This window comes from Rattus norvegicus, chromosome 9 (genome assembly GCF_021556685.1).
Source record: "Rattus norvegicus strain SHRSP/BbbUtx chromosome 9, alternate assembly SHRSP_T2T, whole genome shotgun sequence".
NCBI lineage: Eukaryota > Metazoa > Chordata > Mammalia > Rodentia > Muridae > Rattus > Rattus norvegicus.
In genome coordinates, this window is record NC_141542.1 from 57,336,007 (window position 1) to 57,352,261 (window position 16,255).

The 16,255-nt window shown below is 44.8% G+C and overlaps 1 pseudogene; it reads left to right on the top strand.

Annotated features, from left to right (window-relative positions):
• The first annotated feature begins 8,542 nt into the window (after positions 1-8,542).
• Cox6a1-ps2 (cytochrome c oxidase subunit 6A1, pseudogene 2) lies at positions 8,543-8,875 on the top strand (annotated as a pseudogene).
• Positions 8,876-16,255: the final 7,380 nt, after the last annotated feature.

Consider the following 16,255-nt stretch of genomic DNA (forward strand, 5'->3'; position numbering starts at 1 on the left):
CCTTCTCCCTCCTCCTCCTCCTCCTCCTCCTCCTCCTCTTCCTCCTCCTCCCCCTCCTTCCAACAAAGGCGTAAAGATAAAATAGGACCCAGGCAATGAGTTAGAAGACATGAATTGTGACTTGTGCAATATGAAGGGGCCATAGTTGCCCATGATGAAGCAAGCCATCACAAGCCATCACGGTGGAGAAGGCCTTTATGATGCTCCATGGGGAAGACCAGAGGCAACACCACGGTTGGTAGCTACTTGCACCTCCTGCTACCTCCAATGGCGCTTGCATTGTCCTGTCCCCAACACAAGAAACCTGGGGAGACTGGGAATTCTCAGAGGTAGCAGGCAAGCCAAGCTAGAACATTCTAGTGAGGAAGGCCTGTGGAGGTACTACTAACTTTTGGGATCATTAGCCTGTATTTCCATTGTCTCTAACTTTTAAGGAATTCATAAAGATTCATAACTTGCATTCAGTATTTACTGCTGTGGTTTGAATATGACTTGTACCCACCAAGGACTCACATGTTGGAAGCCAGGTCCCAGCACAGCAATGGTAAAACAAGGTAGAACCTTTGAAGGTTTGTGCCTGGGGCTGGAGAGATGGGTCGCTAGTTAAGAGAGCACACTGCCCTTGCAGAGGATCTGAGTTCAGTTCCCAGCACCCTTCTCCGGCAGTCCTCAACCATCTGTGACTCCAACTCAGGAGGGTCAGCTGAGTCCACATGTTCCATACATAAACACATTCATATACATGATTTAAATATGTTTTAAAAGTTCATGCCGTGGCTGTGAGATGATACATAGGCACTTGTTCTCAAGTTCAATGACCCGAGTTTGATCCCTGGGAGCCACCTGTCGAAAGACAATCATCTCCAGCAAGTTGTCCTCAGCCTCCACACTGTGTGCACCTACTGCCTCCCCCACACCCAGTACATACAAAGCTTTTATGAGCATCCAGAACCATGGGCAGAATACATGCTCTTTGCAGCTCACCCAGTGTGATGGTTGGCATATGCTTGGTCCAGGGAGTGACACTATTAGAAGGTGTGGCCTTGTTGGAGTGGGTGTGTCACTGTGGGGGTGGGCTTGGAGACCCTCCTCCTAGCTGCCTAGGATGCTGAGTCTGTTCCTGGCTTCCTTCGGGTGAAGATGTAGAACTCAGCTCCTCCTGCACCATGCCTGCCTGGATGCTGCCATGTTCCTGCCTTGATGATAACGGACTGAACCTCTGAACCTGTAAGCCAGCCCCGATTAAATGTTGTCCTTTATAAAACTGACATTGGTCATGGTGTCTGTTCACAGCAATAAGAGCCTAACTAAGACACCCAGCTTCAACTATTTTGTTAAAGCAACAGAAACGGGCTAGTATAGTTATCAAGAGGCAGACGGCGTAGTGTGCAGTGTGCCTACAGGTGCTATTTATGAACGCCTGTCAGCTACTCCATGAAACTGCCTTGAATATCTAATTTTTATACATGAAAATAACCCAAACTAAACTTCGATTACTAGCCAGGATTTCCACCCTTACTTTTCTGGGACCCAAGTCCCTACCACTATCTAATTAACTAATTAGATAACTAATTAACCTTTAATTCTTCGATCGGGCCAACCCTTACCCAGCCTCCTCTGAAAAGCTAAAAAACTGTGGCGGAGGAATTTGAAGAGGCTGAACAAAGGAACCAGGGTTCCGGATATCGGGCAGCTTAAAGTCTCAAAGAAAAGGATTCATGCTAGAAGATATTACTACAAAGCCAGAAAGAGATAACGCATGAGCAGAAGGGGTGGAGACACACAGACGGGAGCAAGTGTCACCTGGCGAGAGGGTCAATGGCATGAGTTGTCCCTGAGTGAGAGCTGGAGGATAGGATGGGTTAGATGGTGTCACAGGTGACGTCAGAAGCTGAGAAGTAGTCAGAGCATTCTGAGGACGTTTTGCACATCCTGCTCATTGAACATTCTTCCTTTTAGCTTTTTAAAAAAGTATTACACTCCGTTCCACATAAAGCGAAACGCACAGGTCTTGAGTATAAATCCAGTGAATTCAAGCTGTATATTCCTGTACAATCACTGTCCTAGGCAAAACAAAATATCCCAGTTACCCAGTAAGTTCTCTCTATCTGCCCCATACCTCACCACACGCCAGCCTCCTGATGTCAGACACTAGTGCTACTCTGTTGCAGTTTGGAATCCAGGATCCCACCTAGGTAACACCTTACCTCTGAGCTTTCCAGCCAGGCTACATTTTTAAAATATGAATAACATTCTCATACAGGAAACAGAAAGGCCTGGAGTTACAGCCTCTCCCACAGTCATAACACCTACAAAGTCTCTATGCTCAGAGCTTCAACGTGAAGACCACCTAGGGAACTTACAGGCACCTCCTCCTATTTGTAGCGCATAGTGGTGAACTTGGAGAGAGTATCTGCAAAGTTCTTGGAAATAATAGTTTACACTTTAGAACACGTGGGAGTTTCTAGTGCCTTCCATCTTGCCTACTCCACTTCCTCCCAAATAAGGTTACAGGAATTAGTCCTCTGTCCAAACACAAAAGCATGTCATCCCCCCAGCCATGACATAAAAAGAAAGAGGCCCAAAGAGAAGCATGCTACATTTCTCTTTCTGCTTCTTCTGTGCACAACAAACCAAGAGCCCAGGAAAGGCTGGCTACAATGTGATGTGCATGTTACTTCAGAGGCAGAGGCAGGAAGCTGGCCTGAACTGAGGAGTTTAAGATAAGCATGGGAGGGAGTGAGAGAGGGAGGGAAGCAGAAGGAAGGAGAGGGAGAGGGAAGGAGAGGAAGAGGGAGAGGGAACGAGGGAGGGAGAGAAGAAGGGAGAGAGAGGGAGAGGAAGAGTGAGGAAGGGAGAGAGAGAAGGAGGAGACAGAGGCAAAGAGTTCATCTCAAATAAAAAAGTAATAACTCTCAATCAGGTTAAGCAGCCAGGAGGAGTCTGGAGACTTGGCATAGATATTAAGAGGACTTACAGCTCTTTCAGGGAACCTGGGTTTACTTCCCAGAATGGCCGTGGCAGCTCATAATGATCCCTAACACTAGTTACAGAGGACCTGAGTGCCAAGGACACCAAGGTACCCACAAGGCATGCATACACAAACGGGGCAAAACAATCCTATGCATAAAGTAAACAAATGTAAAAATGTAAAAAGAAACAAAGTAGCAGGAAGAAATGTAGCCTCCACATCAATGAGTTTTCTATTCACCACGGCTTTCCCTCTCTGGTCTTGCCACTCAACCCATGGCTGCTTTCGTTACAAACTCTGATAACCCTAATACCTAGGAGCTGACCACCAACGTGAAGAGGCCTGACCTACCCTGCAAGCAGCCATTGCAGCCCAGGTGGCTTCCCGTCACCCAACAGTACTGCCTGGGCAATGTCCTCCTTGGGGTTTGCCGTCTACTTAGAAAGGCATCTCTGAATAGGCAGAAGAACAGAGAGAAGAGCAGAAAGCACCATGTGAGGCAGTTCCCTGGAGGAAAAGAATGCATTTGTAGACGAAGGGAACTCAACTGCGGAACCATCCACAGGTCACATGACCCCCGACCCACAGAGACTCTTAAAGACGCCCACTGACTCAAAACAGTCTAAAGGGGTGGGGGAGAGGAGAGAGGGAGGGGATGTAGGCTTTGGGCGGCAGTATGGGGCAGCCTCTGCTCTGATAGAAGACAGTAAGCATAACCACTTCAACAACCTCCAGGAAAACATTTCAAAGCTCAATTACTACCTAGGAAGTCACCAGGGGGAGAAGAACAGAACCGCAAAGCCTTGCTTTGCTTTTCTCCGACCTGTGATCGTTGCTCGTTTGACTTCGAGAGACAGTCTAGCTGTGTAGATCCTCAGGTTAACCTCGAACTTGGGATCCTCCTGTTCCGGCATGTTGGGATTATGGTCTTGCTTCCTCCCAGGCCTCACTTCTCTCTGTGTTCTGAGGAATGGGCTCTATCAGGATAAGGGCATGGTCTAAGGCAAGACCCCTAGATCCAGGGCAAATCTCCAGCCCAATGAGAGGAAGAGGTGCCCATGCTGAGGATGGGTCTGTCTTGTGGTGACAGGGAATGACAGACAGAAGGACAGGCTGTTTAAAAAGGGGTCTTAATAAGTACTTGCTATTTGAACACATAGAGGGGACACTGCTGTTTGGAAATATTTGTAAGAATAAGGGTAGATCACCAATTGAGCACATAGAAACCTAAACACCAAAGATTATTGAGTCAAGCATGATAACTCCAGAGGCTGGAGTACAATGAATGGTGTGTGTGTGAGACCAGCTTGGAGTTCAAAGACAGCCTAACAAACTGTACAGAGTAAGACCCTGTATCCAAAAAACAAGCAAAATATTATTATTGTTGAAGGAGGGGTAATGAAGGTTTAATGAAAAGGAAAAGGCAGGGACTACAGCCCAAAGCAGGGCTGAGCTTTGAGAACCACTCCCATAGACATGGAGGCCTTCACTGTTGTTGACTGATGTGGGGGATCATACTGAGAGGAAGCCTGTGACCCGAGAGAGCAGATTCTCTCCTGCAAGGGAGATAAATGATGGTGTTAAATGGAAACATAGAAAGGTACCCCAAGTGTGTTCTTAAAAAGTTTGGATGGCTGAGTTGGGAAAGTGCTCGCCACCAAGCAGTTCAGAGCCCTGGTACCCAGGGAGGAGCTGGACTGTGTGATCCTGCTGGGGCAAGGGCAGAAAAGGAAACAAATGGATATCTGGAGCTCACTGAACAGTCAGTCAGTAAGTCAGTCAGTCTGTCTGTCTGTCTGTCTGTCTGAATGGGTGAGCCCCCTGCTCAGCAATCGAGATTCTCTTCTATATTTTCTCCAAAAACAAGGTGAGAGATAATATGGAAGGGCCCTTTTATCAACCTCTGGCCTACACACACACACACACACACACACACACACACACACACACACACCTTCACACACACACACACCTTCACACACACACACCTTCACACACACACACACAGATACATACACCACACACACACATACACATACACACAGATACATATACACCACACACATACAGACACACATACACAGATACACACATAGACACACACACACACAGAGATACATATAGCACACACACACAGACACACATACAGACACACATACACAGACATACATATAGACACGCATACCACACATAGGTGTGCACACGTGTACACAGACACACACTGAGATAAATACACACCATACACACACACACACATAGACACACACAGACACACACAGACAGACACATACACATCACACGCACCACACATAGGTGTGCACATACACCTGAATGTGTGCACACACTCGTGTGTACTCACACAAACATACACATACACACACCATATAGGTGTGCACATGTACACACACACACACACAAAACACACACACACACACACACACACACACACACACTGGCAGGCAGGAAATAGGGAGGCAGGAAAGAAAAATCCAAAGCACAGCTGATCTGGGAACTGGATACATTTTAAAGTGAGCTGAGGAAAGGCTGAGTGAGGGAAGGCTGGGGTTTTGTTACAAGCTTGGAAAATGATTTTACCTTTACTTTTTTATGTATGTGCACAAATATAAAGATGACAATTCTCTAAAGAGAAAGAGGAAAGTTTCTGGCTGCCTTTAGTCTTTAGGTGTCTGGAGACTGGAGTGCTTTGAGTAATAACCCAGGATCGGAAACACAGCCAAGCCCCGCCCCCATCCTGCCAGATGCAGCTAGCCACAGGTCCCCAGGGCAGTGTCTACACCCCTTCAGGGACTCAGCTGGCCTCTGGATCTTTGAAATGATTCTAGAGGTCACTGAAGGCAGACTGATTTCTTTTTGGTGGCTTCCTGGTGAACAAAACCCACACTCCATCTCCAGTCCTATCTTGTTTAGCTTGTGAAAGCCATGCATTAGTTGTCAGGCTAATGAAATAACTGTTATATTTAGCTAGAAAGATAATGTAGCCCCAGTGTTTGGATTTATCAAAACCAATTCCAGATGGCACCCAAGCCACGGAGAGAGGGCCATCTGGCAAGTAAGAGCTGGGCTTGTTTCTATCTTTCTCTTCAAGGTGAAGGGCAGGTGATAAAAACAACTCAACTTCCTATGCTAAAAACGCAACGCTTGGCTGTTGGAAGGATGGCCCGGAGCCTCACATCTTATCTGTGCTCATTCAAATACCTGAACCACAGTGCTCCTTCAGATAGTCATGGGCTGAACTTGGAAAATCACCTGGTGCAAGTGGAAAGGTTTCAGTGTCTCCCATAAGCAGTGTATTTCAGTGAAACATACACTCTGCGATGATGGAGGTAGGCATTAATAAAGTCATTGGACAGACCCTACAATTACACAAATTCCTCGAGTACAGAAACCAATAAAATCAGAAAGTATGTTTCTTTCTGAAATGGTTATGCCATTGGTCATGCCGTGGTTATGTTTCGCTTAGCTCAGGTGGTGCTGTTTGGGTGCGGGTTTTCTGCTTGGCAAGGTGTTCTCTGTTGGACACTTTTTTCTCTGCCTGTTCCCTCTGAAACAAAATATCCCATGCCTCTGTTTATTCACTAGTTTCCCGGCCCGCCAGCACCCCTCCCCATCTCCGCCTACTCACACACAGCCCGGCCAGTATAATCTTCTTTAAACATTGCTCTATTTGTAGAACTTTACAGCTCAAGAGACAGTCACCACCTCTCCAGTGTCGAGAAGATACTGCTCAGGTTGTACAAAATACTGTCCCCTCTTCCTCACCTCTTCCCCTCAGTCTCAATCCCCAAGGAACCAGCTTAGCCAGTGCTTCAACTAACTCCTCCTACATTAAGATCAATTTGGCCTCCTGACCTCCGGAAGTGTGAGATAATTCTTTGGAACTGTTTTAAGCTGCTAAGTTTGTTGCTGGGTCTGGGCTCAGTAAGAAACTAGAATAGCTTCCCCGCAGACTCCCCCTGGTCCTAGTCTAGCTCTGCACTACGGGGGAGCTCTAAATCTATGGCTGTCAAACTTGGTGACCTGAGTTTGATCTCAAGACCTGCACCGTGGAAAAGAGAAAAATCAGCTCCCCGAAGTTGTCCCCTGACCTCCCCATCTGCTCTGTGTAGATGCACTCAATAAATAAACAAATAAATAAATAAGTGTGAAATGAAGAAATAAGTGTGAATATTTTTCCGAAAGAAAAACGAAATATCTACTGATCTGATTCAGCCAAACGAAGCCACCTGTAGAAATCGAATCTCTGGTGGCAGTAACTTGCATTAACTCAGAAATTTTGTGATTTTTGTGTCTTCACACTGAAGGGGCTATCCATGATTCTGTGCGATCTCTGACATCTTTACCCGCTCCGGAATAGCATTAAAACTCGGGAAGATCCGGTTTTACAGACTCCTGTTGTGCTGGAAGGTGGTGTCTGCGCTTTGGGCATCTCCAGGCTGACAGACCCGACCGGACCTGGAAGGACGTACCATGCATACAGAAAGAAACATACCTCAAAACATTTCACTCTTCCTGCAGGCTCTCACACCAAGGCTAGGAGGGCCCTGAGGGCTAGCACTCCCACTCACAGCCTGTCTGGGGCATTGCATGGGAAATCTGGTTCACAGTCAGCAACCTTGCTTCTTTGAGTTGAGAAGTCTCTATTTGGAACGTTGTCTAATTAGACCTGAAATCAATTGCCTTTCCTATGATTCGAGCAGTGATCCGTGCTTTCCCAGTGGACAGCCAATGCCCTACCACTTCTTACACTAATTTGAAACGCTACTTGGGTGATGCAATAAATCCCCGGGTGTAAACGGAGCTACTCTGTGAATCTCTCCCGCAGGGCTATCACCCTGCTCTAACTGCTGTAGTCTGGCGGTTTGTTCTGAAATCTGGCAGGGCGATTCTCCTCTCTTTATCCTCGTTTTCCCCCCCAGTACTTCTGTGGGTTCTCATACTTCTCTCTCCCAGATGCATTTGGAGTCGGTTCGCCAACTTCCGCTGAACATCCGATTGAAATTCCCGCTGGAGTTTACAGATCGCTGAGCTCACTGACAGTTTTAAAACATGAGCGCTCTTATTTTGATGTTTATTCTCATATTTCCTGAAAGCTGTAAAGTTTTTCTTCATTCCATTGACATTCGCCTCTTTGGTATTTGTCTCTAAGGAGAAAAGGCCTTAGAGCCATATTTCTCAACCTGTGGGTCTCGACCCCTTTGGGGGTGTTGAACGATTGCCTGTATCACCCTGGTTTCTGTGGGACACTCGTATTATTTCACCAGTAAGTAAGGAAATTACCAAAGGAAAATTCTTTCTTTTTCTAATTTACTTAGGAAGAGAGGTTGGAATTTGATTGAAATTGTGTTCTACATGTGAGAAGACTGCACATGCTGTTTCTCTTCTTTAGTTTGTAGATGTTCCAGTCCAGTGAGAGATTTCTCAGGATTGGACCGTCTTAGACTCTTGGAATAAATCTTCATTAAGAGCTCACATAATTGCACTTCACGGCCTCTTTTTAGGTCCCTTTGTTTTTAGGAATAATTCTTTTATTAAGAATTCTCGAGTCCCAAGATGGCATTGGCAGTGTTCTGTGGGTTTCGAGTCTCTTGACTGCTGGGCGCGGCCCTCCCACGGATGGGGTGGCCCATGTCGAGTGGTACCCACGGCTAGGAGGGTTCAGCTCATATGTGGAAGGCCCTCACCTACTTCGTGGTGCTGCCCTGGGCGGGAGAGAGCACACTCAATGTTTTCCTGAAGTCGCGACACAAAAAGCACAAGAGACTCGCATTTGTGGCCTACCCATCTCTGCATCAGGACCAAGCCCTTCCCTGGTGAGATGATAACCAAACCCTCTTCCACAACCCTCACGTGAACCCACTTCTGACCGGTTATGAGGATGAGTAAAGAAACCCCGGACCTTCCCCCACGCGACAAGGGACCACAGCACTGGTTTGGACCCTTACTCTTGTGTGTGGACCACGAAAGCCCATTGGATGCTAAGCTCATCTTTTCTTTTATCACATGGTGACCATTACTCTGCTCTCCCATCCCTTCGCTCATAAGAGGAGATGACTTAAATAAACAGATTGTCAAGAAGAGGAAGAGGAAGAAGAAGAAGAAGAAGAGGAAGAAGAAGAAGAAGAAGAAGAAGAAGAAGAAGAAGAAGAAGAAGAAGAAGAAGAAGAAGAAGAAGAAGAAGAAGAAGAAGAAGAAGAAGAAGAAGGGGGGTCATGTTATTCTCCTAAAATGATTTAGACAACATATATTCCTAGGTCTTTGGAACCTTCACCTGTCTCCTGGGTCTGGGAGAAGTTTCTTGCAACTTAAGCAAAGAACTTTTCAAGAAGAGATTTTTGTTTGTTTGTTTACTGTTTTTGAGGCAGTATCTGGAACCTACTATGCAGGGCAGGCTGTCATCAAACTCACAGAGATCTGCCTGTCTCTGCCTCCTGAGTGCTAGGATTGAAGCCATGAGCCACCGTGTCCGACCTAAGAAGAGATTTCTTTTCACTAACTCTGTTCCGAAATGATCTGTTGCTTGTTTTCTCCTTCTTTCAAAGCCACTGTTGGCCATGATATTCTTAGCATAAGAAAGTATTAATCCATGCAAGGGAATGACAGTCTGACAGATGAGATCTGAGGACAGACAACTGACAAATGTGATGGCAGATGAGATCTGAGGACAGACAACTGAAATAAGGCTGTCTCAAGAAGACTAATGGTGCATGGCTCTCCATCACAGAATATCCATAGTTCCTCTTTCATAGAGATGTGTGCGTGCTTGTGTGTGTGTGTGTGTGTGTGTGTGTGTGTGTGTGTGTGTGTGTGTGTGTGTTTGTAGCAGAGGTTGACCTTGGGTATAGAGAAAATATATGTTTACCTCACACTAACCCGGAGCTTTCTAATTAGGCTAAGCTACCCCAGGGCTGGCTTTATCAGCACACAACCCCACACCTGGGTTTCCTACATAGGTTTTGGGGTATGAACTCGAGATTACTGACAGTACCTTCCCCACTGAGCTATTTACACATGTTGTCTTGAAGATACTGTTGCTACCTTTTAAGATTCTGGTTTTGTCTTGTTAAATCTGCTGTCCATTTCAAAGGAGTTGCGGATATCAGTTAAATTTTTCTTTTTTACTCTAGAGATTGACATTGAAAGACTGTAAGTGATTTAATTTTTCCTGCCATTTTTGCTTTCTTTATTTTTAATCTTACTGTCTATGGCCTGAGACTGGATAACCAAAATGTTATGGTGTATGCTCCTGTTGAGCTGTGCTGGAAATTTTTAATGTGTACTGTTGAATAATGTCTCCTAAAATTTTAAGAATAACATTTTAATGTCTTTATTTTGTGTGTGAGTATGTGGGGGACATGCACCCTGGCACACATTGGAGATCAGAGGACAACTAGTGGGAATTTGTTGTCTCTTTCTACCACGTGGGGCCCGTGGACTGAACTCAAGTTTTCCCGTCTCTGAGGCAAACGTCTTTAATGGCTGAGCTCCCTTACAAGCCCTTGATGGATTTTATGAGTGCTCTAAGATCAACTGAAAAAGAATGCATGTGGATATATATGTGTGCAAATATTTACATGTTTGTGTAAGAATATATTCTACTTAGTTATACTATTCATGTCTTCAACATGAATACAGAATTAATTATTTTGTCTGTTTAATCTCGGCTTTTTGAGAAAGATTCGGATAAAGAGTTTTGATATATTTAATAGGATAAAGATTCACAACAATATGTCTTCTCGGTAGAGAGAACCTTTATGAAATAACTTAATTCATAATACTTTTGGCTTAAATATTGTTTTATCTGGTATTAATATTGTCAATTGACTGTGTTTATGTTTTTAATCTGTATACATTTTAACATGTATGGATGCTTAGTTTTTAAAATTGAATACTAGAACTTAAAGCCAAACTGTCATTCATTTGCCCCCTTATCTCGATTCCTGCTTGTTACATTGTTTCCGTTGATAATTGTTTCCACATTTCTGAACAGTAAGCTTTCCGTTACTATCTCCTGACTTTCAATGTACGATTCAATCTATTTCCTGTGTGGGACACTTGATACTTAGGTTTCTTACATAGCCCATACCTCACCTCTAATGCCACTCCCAACACCATTCCTTGTTCTCCTCAAAAACGTTACAGTTATTTATATCAGTATTTGAAAGTATGATTCATAGCTAACTCTGTGTAACATCTGCTCACTGGACAGTTAATAAAGTTCTCCCTTTGCTTGGTTTAGGTATTTGTTTCTAGCCGGTCTTCCTTTGGAGTTACACCACAACTGTCTACCCTTCTGCCATTGGTTGATCTTGCCCTGGGCACGCCCTCCATTTGCCTGTGTTGTGTTCGGTAGTAGATCAGTGTCTGTTTCTCTTGGTTTGTCCCCTTGCTTTGGTGTATTCAACCAGACTCATCAGGACAGGTTCTTTGAGAATAGCTTGGCTGCTCGTGTCTTTTCCTAGCCTTCCTTTGAGGGAGGTTTGGGATGAGTCTGTATTTTCAACTGGGAGTCATCTTCCCTGGGGATTCTGTAGGCATTGCTGGGTCCATCTATGCTCTTGAGATGGGGCAGCCATCAGTTCTGCTCCATTATCTGTGTCATTTTCATTCCAGGAGACTTCAGGGTCTTCTGTTCTGAGTGCTCTGAGATTTCACCCTGAGTTGTCTCATATGAATTTATTTTCATGGATTGGCTAGTTAACATTGGCGGGGAGCTGGCATTGGCTGGTTAGTTGGCATTGATTGGTTAGTTGGCTGTGATTGGTTAGTTAGTTAACCCTTTTCATTTAGAAACTCAGGCTTTTTCTTTTCTTTTCTTTTCTTTTTTTTTTTTCCGGAGCTGAGGACCGAACCCAGGGCCTTGCGCTTTCTAGGCAAGCGCTCTACCACTGAGCTAAATACCCAACCCTGAAACTCAGGCTTTTTCTGGCTGGGAAATCCTTCATTTGTTAACCCAATACTCTTCCTTGATTTCCAGTGTTCTTTCTTAAACTATGGGTTTTGGGGAAGCCTGCTAAGCAGAATCACAATTCCACTATTATTTTTGGCTTACTTTTATCTCCTTGTTATGCTCTGTTTCCCATTTTGTGGGGAATGTTTTCCAATTGTTAATGTTTTCTATTTTTCTGTCAATTTTATCTTATTGAATTTTTCAAATGCGTTATGGCATTTGGCTTTTTTTTTTTTTAATTTTCAAGGAAATTGAAGGCAGGGTCTTCCACATGTGAGGCCAACACTCTAACAAGCTATCTTCCCAGCCCCAGTGACAACAGTTCTGGCTTGCTTTTTATTGCTGTGATAAGCATCATGACCAAAAGCAACCTGGGGAGGAAAGGCACGTTTGGCTCACACATCCTGACTACAGTTCATAATTGAGGGAAGTCAGCAGAAACTCCAAGCAGGAACCTAGAGGCAGGAACTAAAGCAGAGACCACACTGCTTGATAGCGCTCGCTCTCTCTCTCTCTCTCTCTCTCTCTCTCTCTCTCTCTCTCTCTCTCTCTTCTCTCTCTCTCTCTCTCTCTCTCTCTCTCTCTCCCCCACCCATCCCTCTCCCTTCTCCCCCTCCCTCCCTGGATTGCCCAAGTTGCTCTCTTATACAGCCCAGGAGTGGCACCACCCACAGTGGACTAGGACCTCCCACAACAGTTATTAATCAAGAAAATGCCCTACAGACGTACACACAGGCCAATGAAATGGGAGTATTTTCTCTCTCGTCCCAGTTGAGCCTAACTTGTGTTATGTTGACAAAAGAGGCACAGCCACCCTGGGATGTGACTTCGTTTTAGTTTTTTGATCATGTTTTTCTACCTCTTTGAAAATGGGAACAGTTCTTTGGTGTTGTTAGCGTCTTGCATTCTGCATTGCTCTGCTCTCCCCCACCCCCACCCCCTCTCTCTCGAGTTTTATTTCTGTTTTTATGTGGAAGCTTTCCTGAACCCATTGTCAATCCTCAGGCGACCTTTCATAATTACAAGACAATCTCCCAAAGCACGAAAGGGGAAACCTTTGTTCTAACCTCTTTGTGCTGGGATGTGGCTTGTTTCCCTTCAAATTTACTACAAGCACATTGGTCCAGGCAGTGCAACTGGGGAATCCCAAGCATCAGTGTTTTAGGGTATTTTTCTCTTAAACTAGTCAGACAACCTAGAAAGTTGACATCTTTACCATGTTGACTACTAGCATTCTTGAAGTCATGTGCAGGAAGGGGACAGAGTCCTCACCCTTCCCACCCATGGTGTTTCTAAGCTCTGCATCCCTTGCTCCTCACCCAAGCCTAGTGCTTCTCGAGTTAACTTTCTGTGTGGTCTTCTGCAGAGGGGTAGCGAAAGCCCCAGCTGAATCTCACACAGACGTTCCAATCATCCTTTCTCCTTTAGCCTCTCAGGAACTCTCTCTCCATATTCACAAGAGTGGTTCTGGCACAGGATTTTTGCTGATTGTGATAGAAGCCTGCCCACTTCTGGGTCCCCCTGCCAGCTTAGCTACTTCTGAATAGTGAATCATTTAGCAATTAGTTTTCTGTTTCCCTTTTCTAAGTTGTTTTTGTAATTTCTTATCTTTATAAGTGTGTATATATGTACACACACACATATATATGCAAACACACAGGTATATGTATACACACACACATATACACACACATGCATGCAGGCATGTACACAGGCATGCAAACACACATGCTGTTAGTGGGATCAGGCGAGCACAGGCACCTCACCCTGCTGTGTTGAACTCAAGGCTCCCTGTTTTTTATTTTCATTAGTATCTTTTTATCCCCTCTTTACTTCTCCATTCTCAAACTGTAAACCTATCGCTCTGTTTCAGATGTCTTTTCTAACAATAACTGCATTCAACACTGTTTGCAAGGAGCTTTACACATATTTAAGATGATAATTTATTTAATTTTTAATAATCATTTAATTAAATAATTAATAATTAAATAATAATTTAATGCATTGATGCGAGGGTGTCAGAACCCTTGGAACTAGAGACCTAGACTCTAGTCCTCTGGAAAAGCAGCCAGTACTGAGCTCTCTTTCTCAGAGTACAGGTATTATTCATACATTATCTGGTCTGTAAGTCACAGAAACATTGTAAATTAGGTAGCAGATACAGTCACACATTCACTTTATATACATGCTGTAGGTGGTGAGCCCAGGCTGGCACTCCCAAGCCTGAGCTATTGTACAACTAGTAGTAATGATGCTTAACTTTTTCTTTGAGCTGGTTTTTGCCCTCTAGCTCATAAATTTCAGTTCATTACACTTATTGGGATCAATGATATATACAAAGAAGGTTTTTTACTGTGTGGTTAATTATGTTTTACTAGCAAAACATTAGCCCCTCTTTCCCACATATGGCTAGGTTAGACCTCAGTTCCTCTGTTGTTGAGCTTGGACATTCATTTTATTCTCCATGTTCCCTTTACCATGAAACCGGTTTCCCAGTCCGCCATCCCACAGAGACCCACAGCTCATCTTCCAGGCCCATTCTGTGGTTCTTCCTTGTCAACTCCAGCGAGGAGAAGCTCTCTTGCTTGTTCTCCAACAGTAAACCGAGCCCTCTCCTCCCAACCATTTCGCCTCTCCTCCATCAGCCCCATAAAGGTCAGGAGGATCTTCAAGGTAGCCTTTCTGGAATGTTCTTAGGCTCCAGCCGTAACTGTTTCTCCTTTGACAGCACTGCTGAGGTTTGAAACCCGGAACTCACACGGCTGTCCCACTGGACATCTCTGTAAGGAAAGGGCTTCTCTCCAGTTACAGCAGCAGAACCCAGCTGAAGCAGGAAGTGGTGGCACTCGCCTTTCATCCGGGCCTTCGTGAGGCAATGGCAGGCTGAGCTCTGTGAGTTCCAGGCCAGCCACAGCAACACAGAGAAATCGTGTCTTGAAAAACCAAACCAAAACAAACAGACAAAACAAAATCAACAACAACAACAACAACAAAAACAACAACACCCCAAGTCCTGGGTCTTCTCTTTGTAATTATATGCAGTGTGTGGGCAAACAGGATTGTTTTGTGGGTCGTGGTTTCCAACAGGACCCCTTTGCTCACCACCAAGGTGGTCCTAACCACTTTCTGTCTTCCAGGAATTCCTCAGAAATCTGGATGACAGAAATTTCTTTCCCGTGCTATTTCTTTTCTTGGTCTGTTTATTGGAGCTCCTGCAGAGGCCATGGAGGGTGCTGCTTATCGGCTTGCTCTGCCTGGTTCCTTATAGAACCCAGTACCACCAGCCCAGAAGTGGCACCAGCAACGGAGAGTAAAGCCCTCTCCCCCATCAATCACTAGTTAAGAAAATGCTCTACAAGCTTGCCTATGGCCCAATCTTATCTCCATAAGCATTTTCTCAAACAAGGTTCCCTCCTCTTAGATGACTATGCCTTGTGTGGAACTGACATAAATCTACCCAGCACTGAGGTAGAAAACATATCTTCAGGTCTTCAGCTTACAGATATGATTCAACTCTCTACTCCTGTTTTAAAACGGTTCATTTCTAAGTCAAACTGGAGAAAGAAAGGGAAGGTTCGCCATATACGTATGGGTGAATTGCTCCACACAGTTATTTCTTCTTGGTGACACCAAAGGAGCCTCTTTATCACCAGCCTCATAGTCTGGAATCAGCGAAGTCCCTTTTCAGAGCTCTTGGTCTGCAGCTCCTGCTCAGCGTTGCTCTCTGCCTCTGGTGCACCTTTTCTCTTCAGTCGATAAATACTTAAGGAAGCGTTCAGCATCCTCCACCATCAGGAAAATACAAATTAAAACTGCCCTGAGATTCTACCTCGCCCAGCTGGAATAGCTGCCATCAGGAGAACAAACACCGACCAGGATGTGGAAAAGGAGGAATCCCTTTTCACAACTGGTGGGAATAGCAATTTGTGGAGCTGCTCTGGAAATCAGTAGGAGAGTTTCCCAAAACTCTAAAAATAGAACTACCCTGTAACCTACTCTGGGTCAGATACCCAAGGGACTCTACATAAACACCCCACAGCGTTCAATAGCTGGGAAATAGCCGAGATGCCCATCAACACATGGAGGACATACGTACACACAGTGGAGTTTCCAGTAGCCATGAAGAAAGACTAGGTCATGACTCTGTAAGAAAATGAATGTAACTGGAAGTCAGTATGTAAAGCAAAATAAGTCAGACTCGGAAAGACAATGCCCCTTGTTTAAATACTGCAGGTTTTTGCTTTTATGGGGAACGCACATTTAAAATTGTGTGTGTGCACGTGTGTGTGCAGGTCATGGCTTTAAGAGAGGGTAAG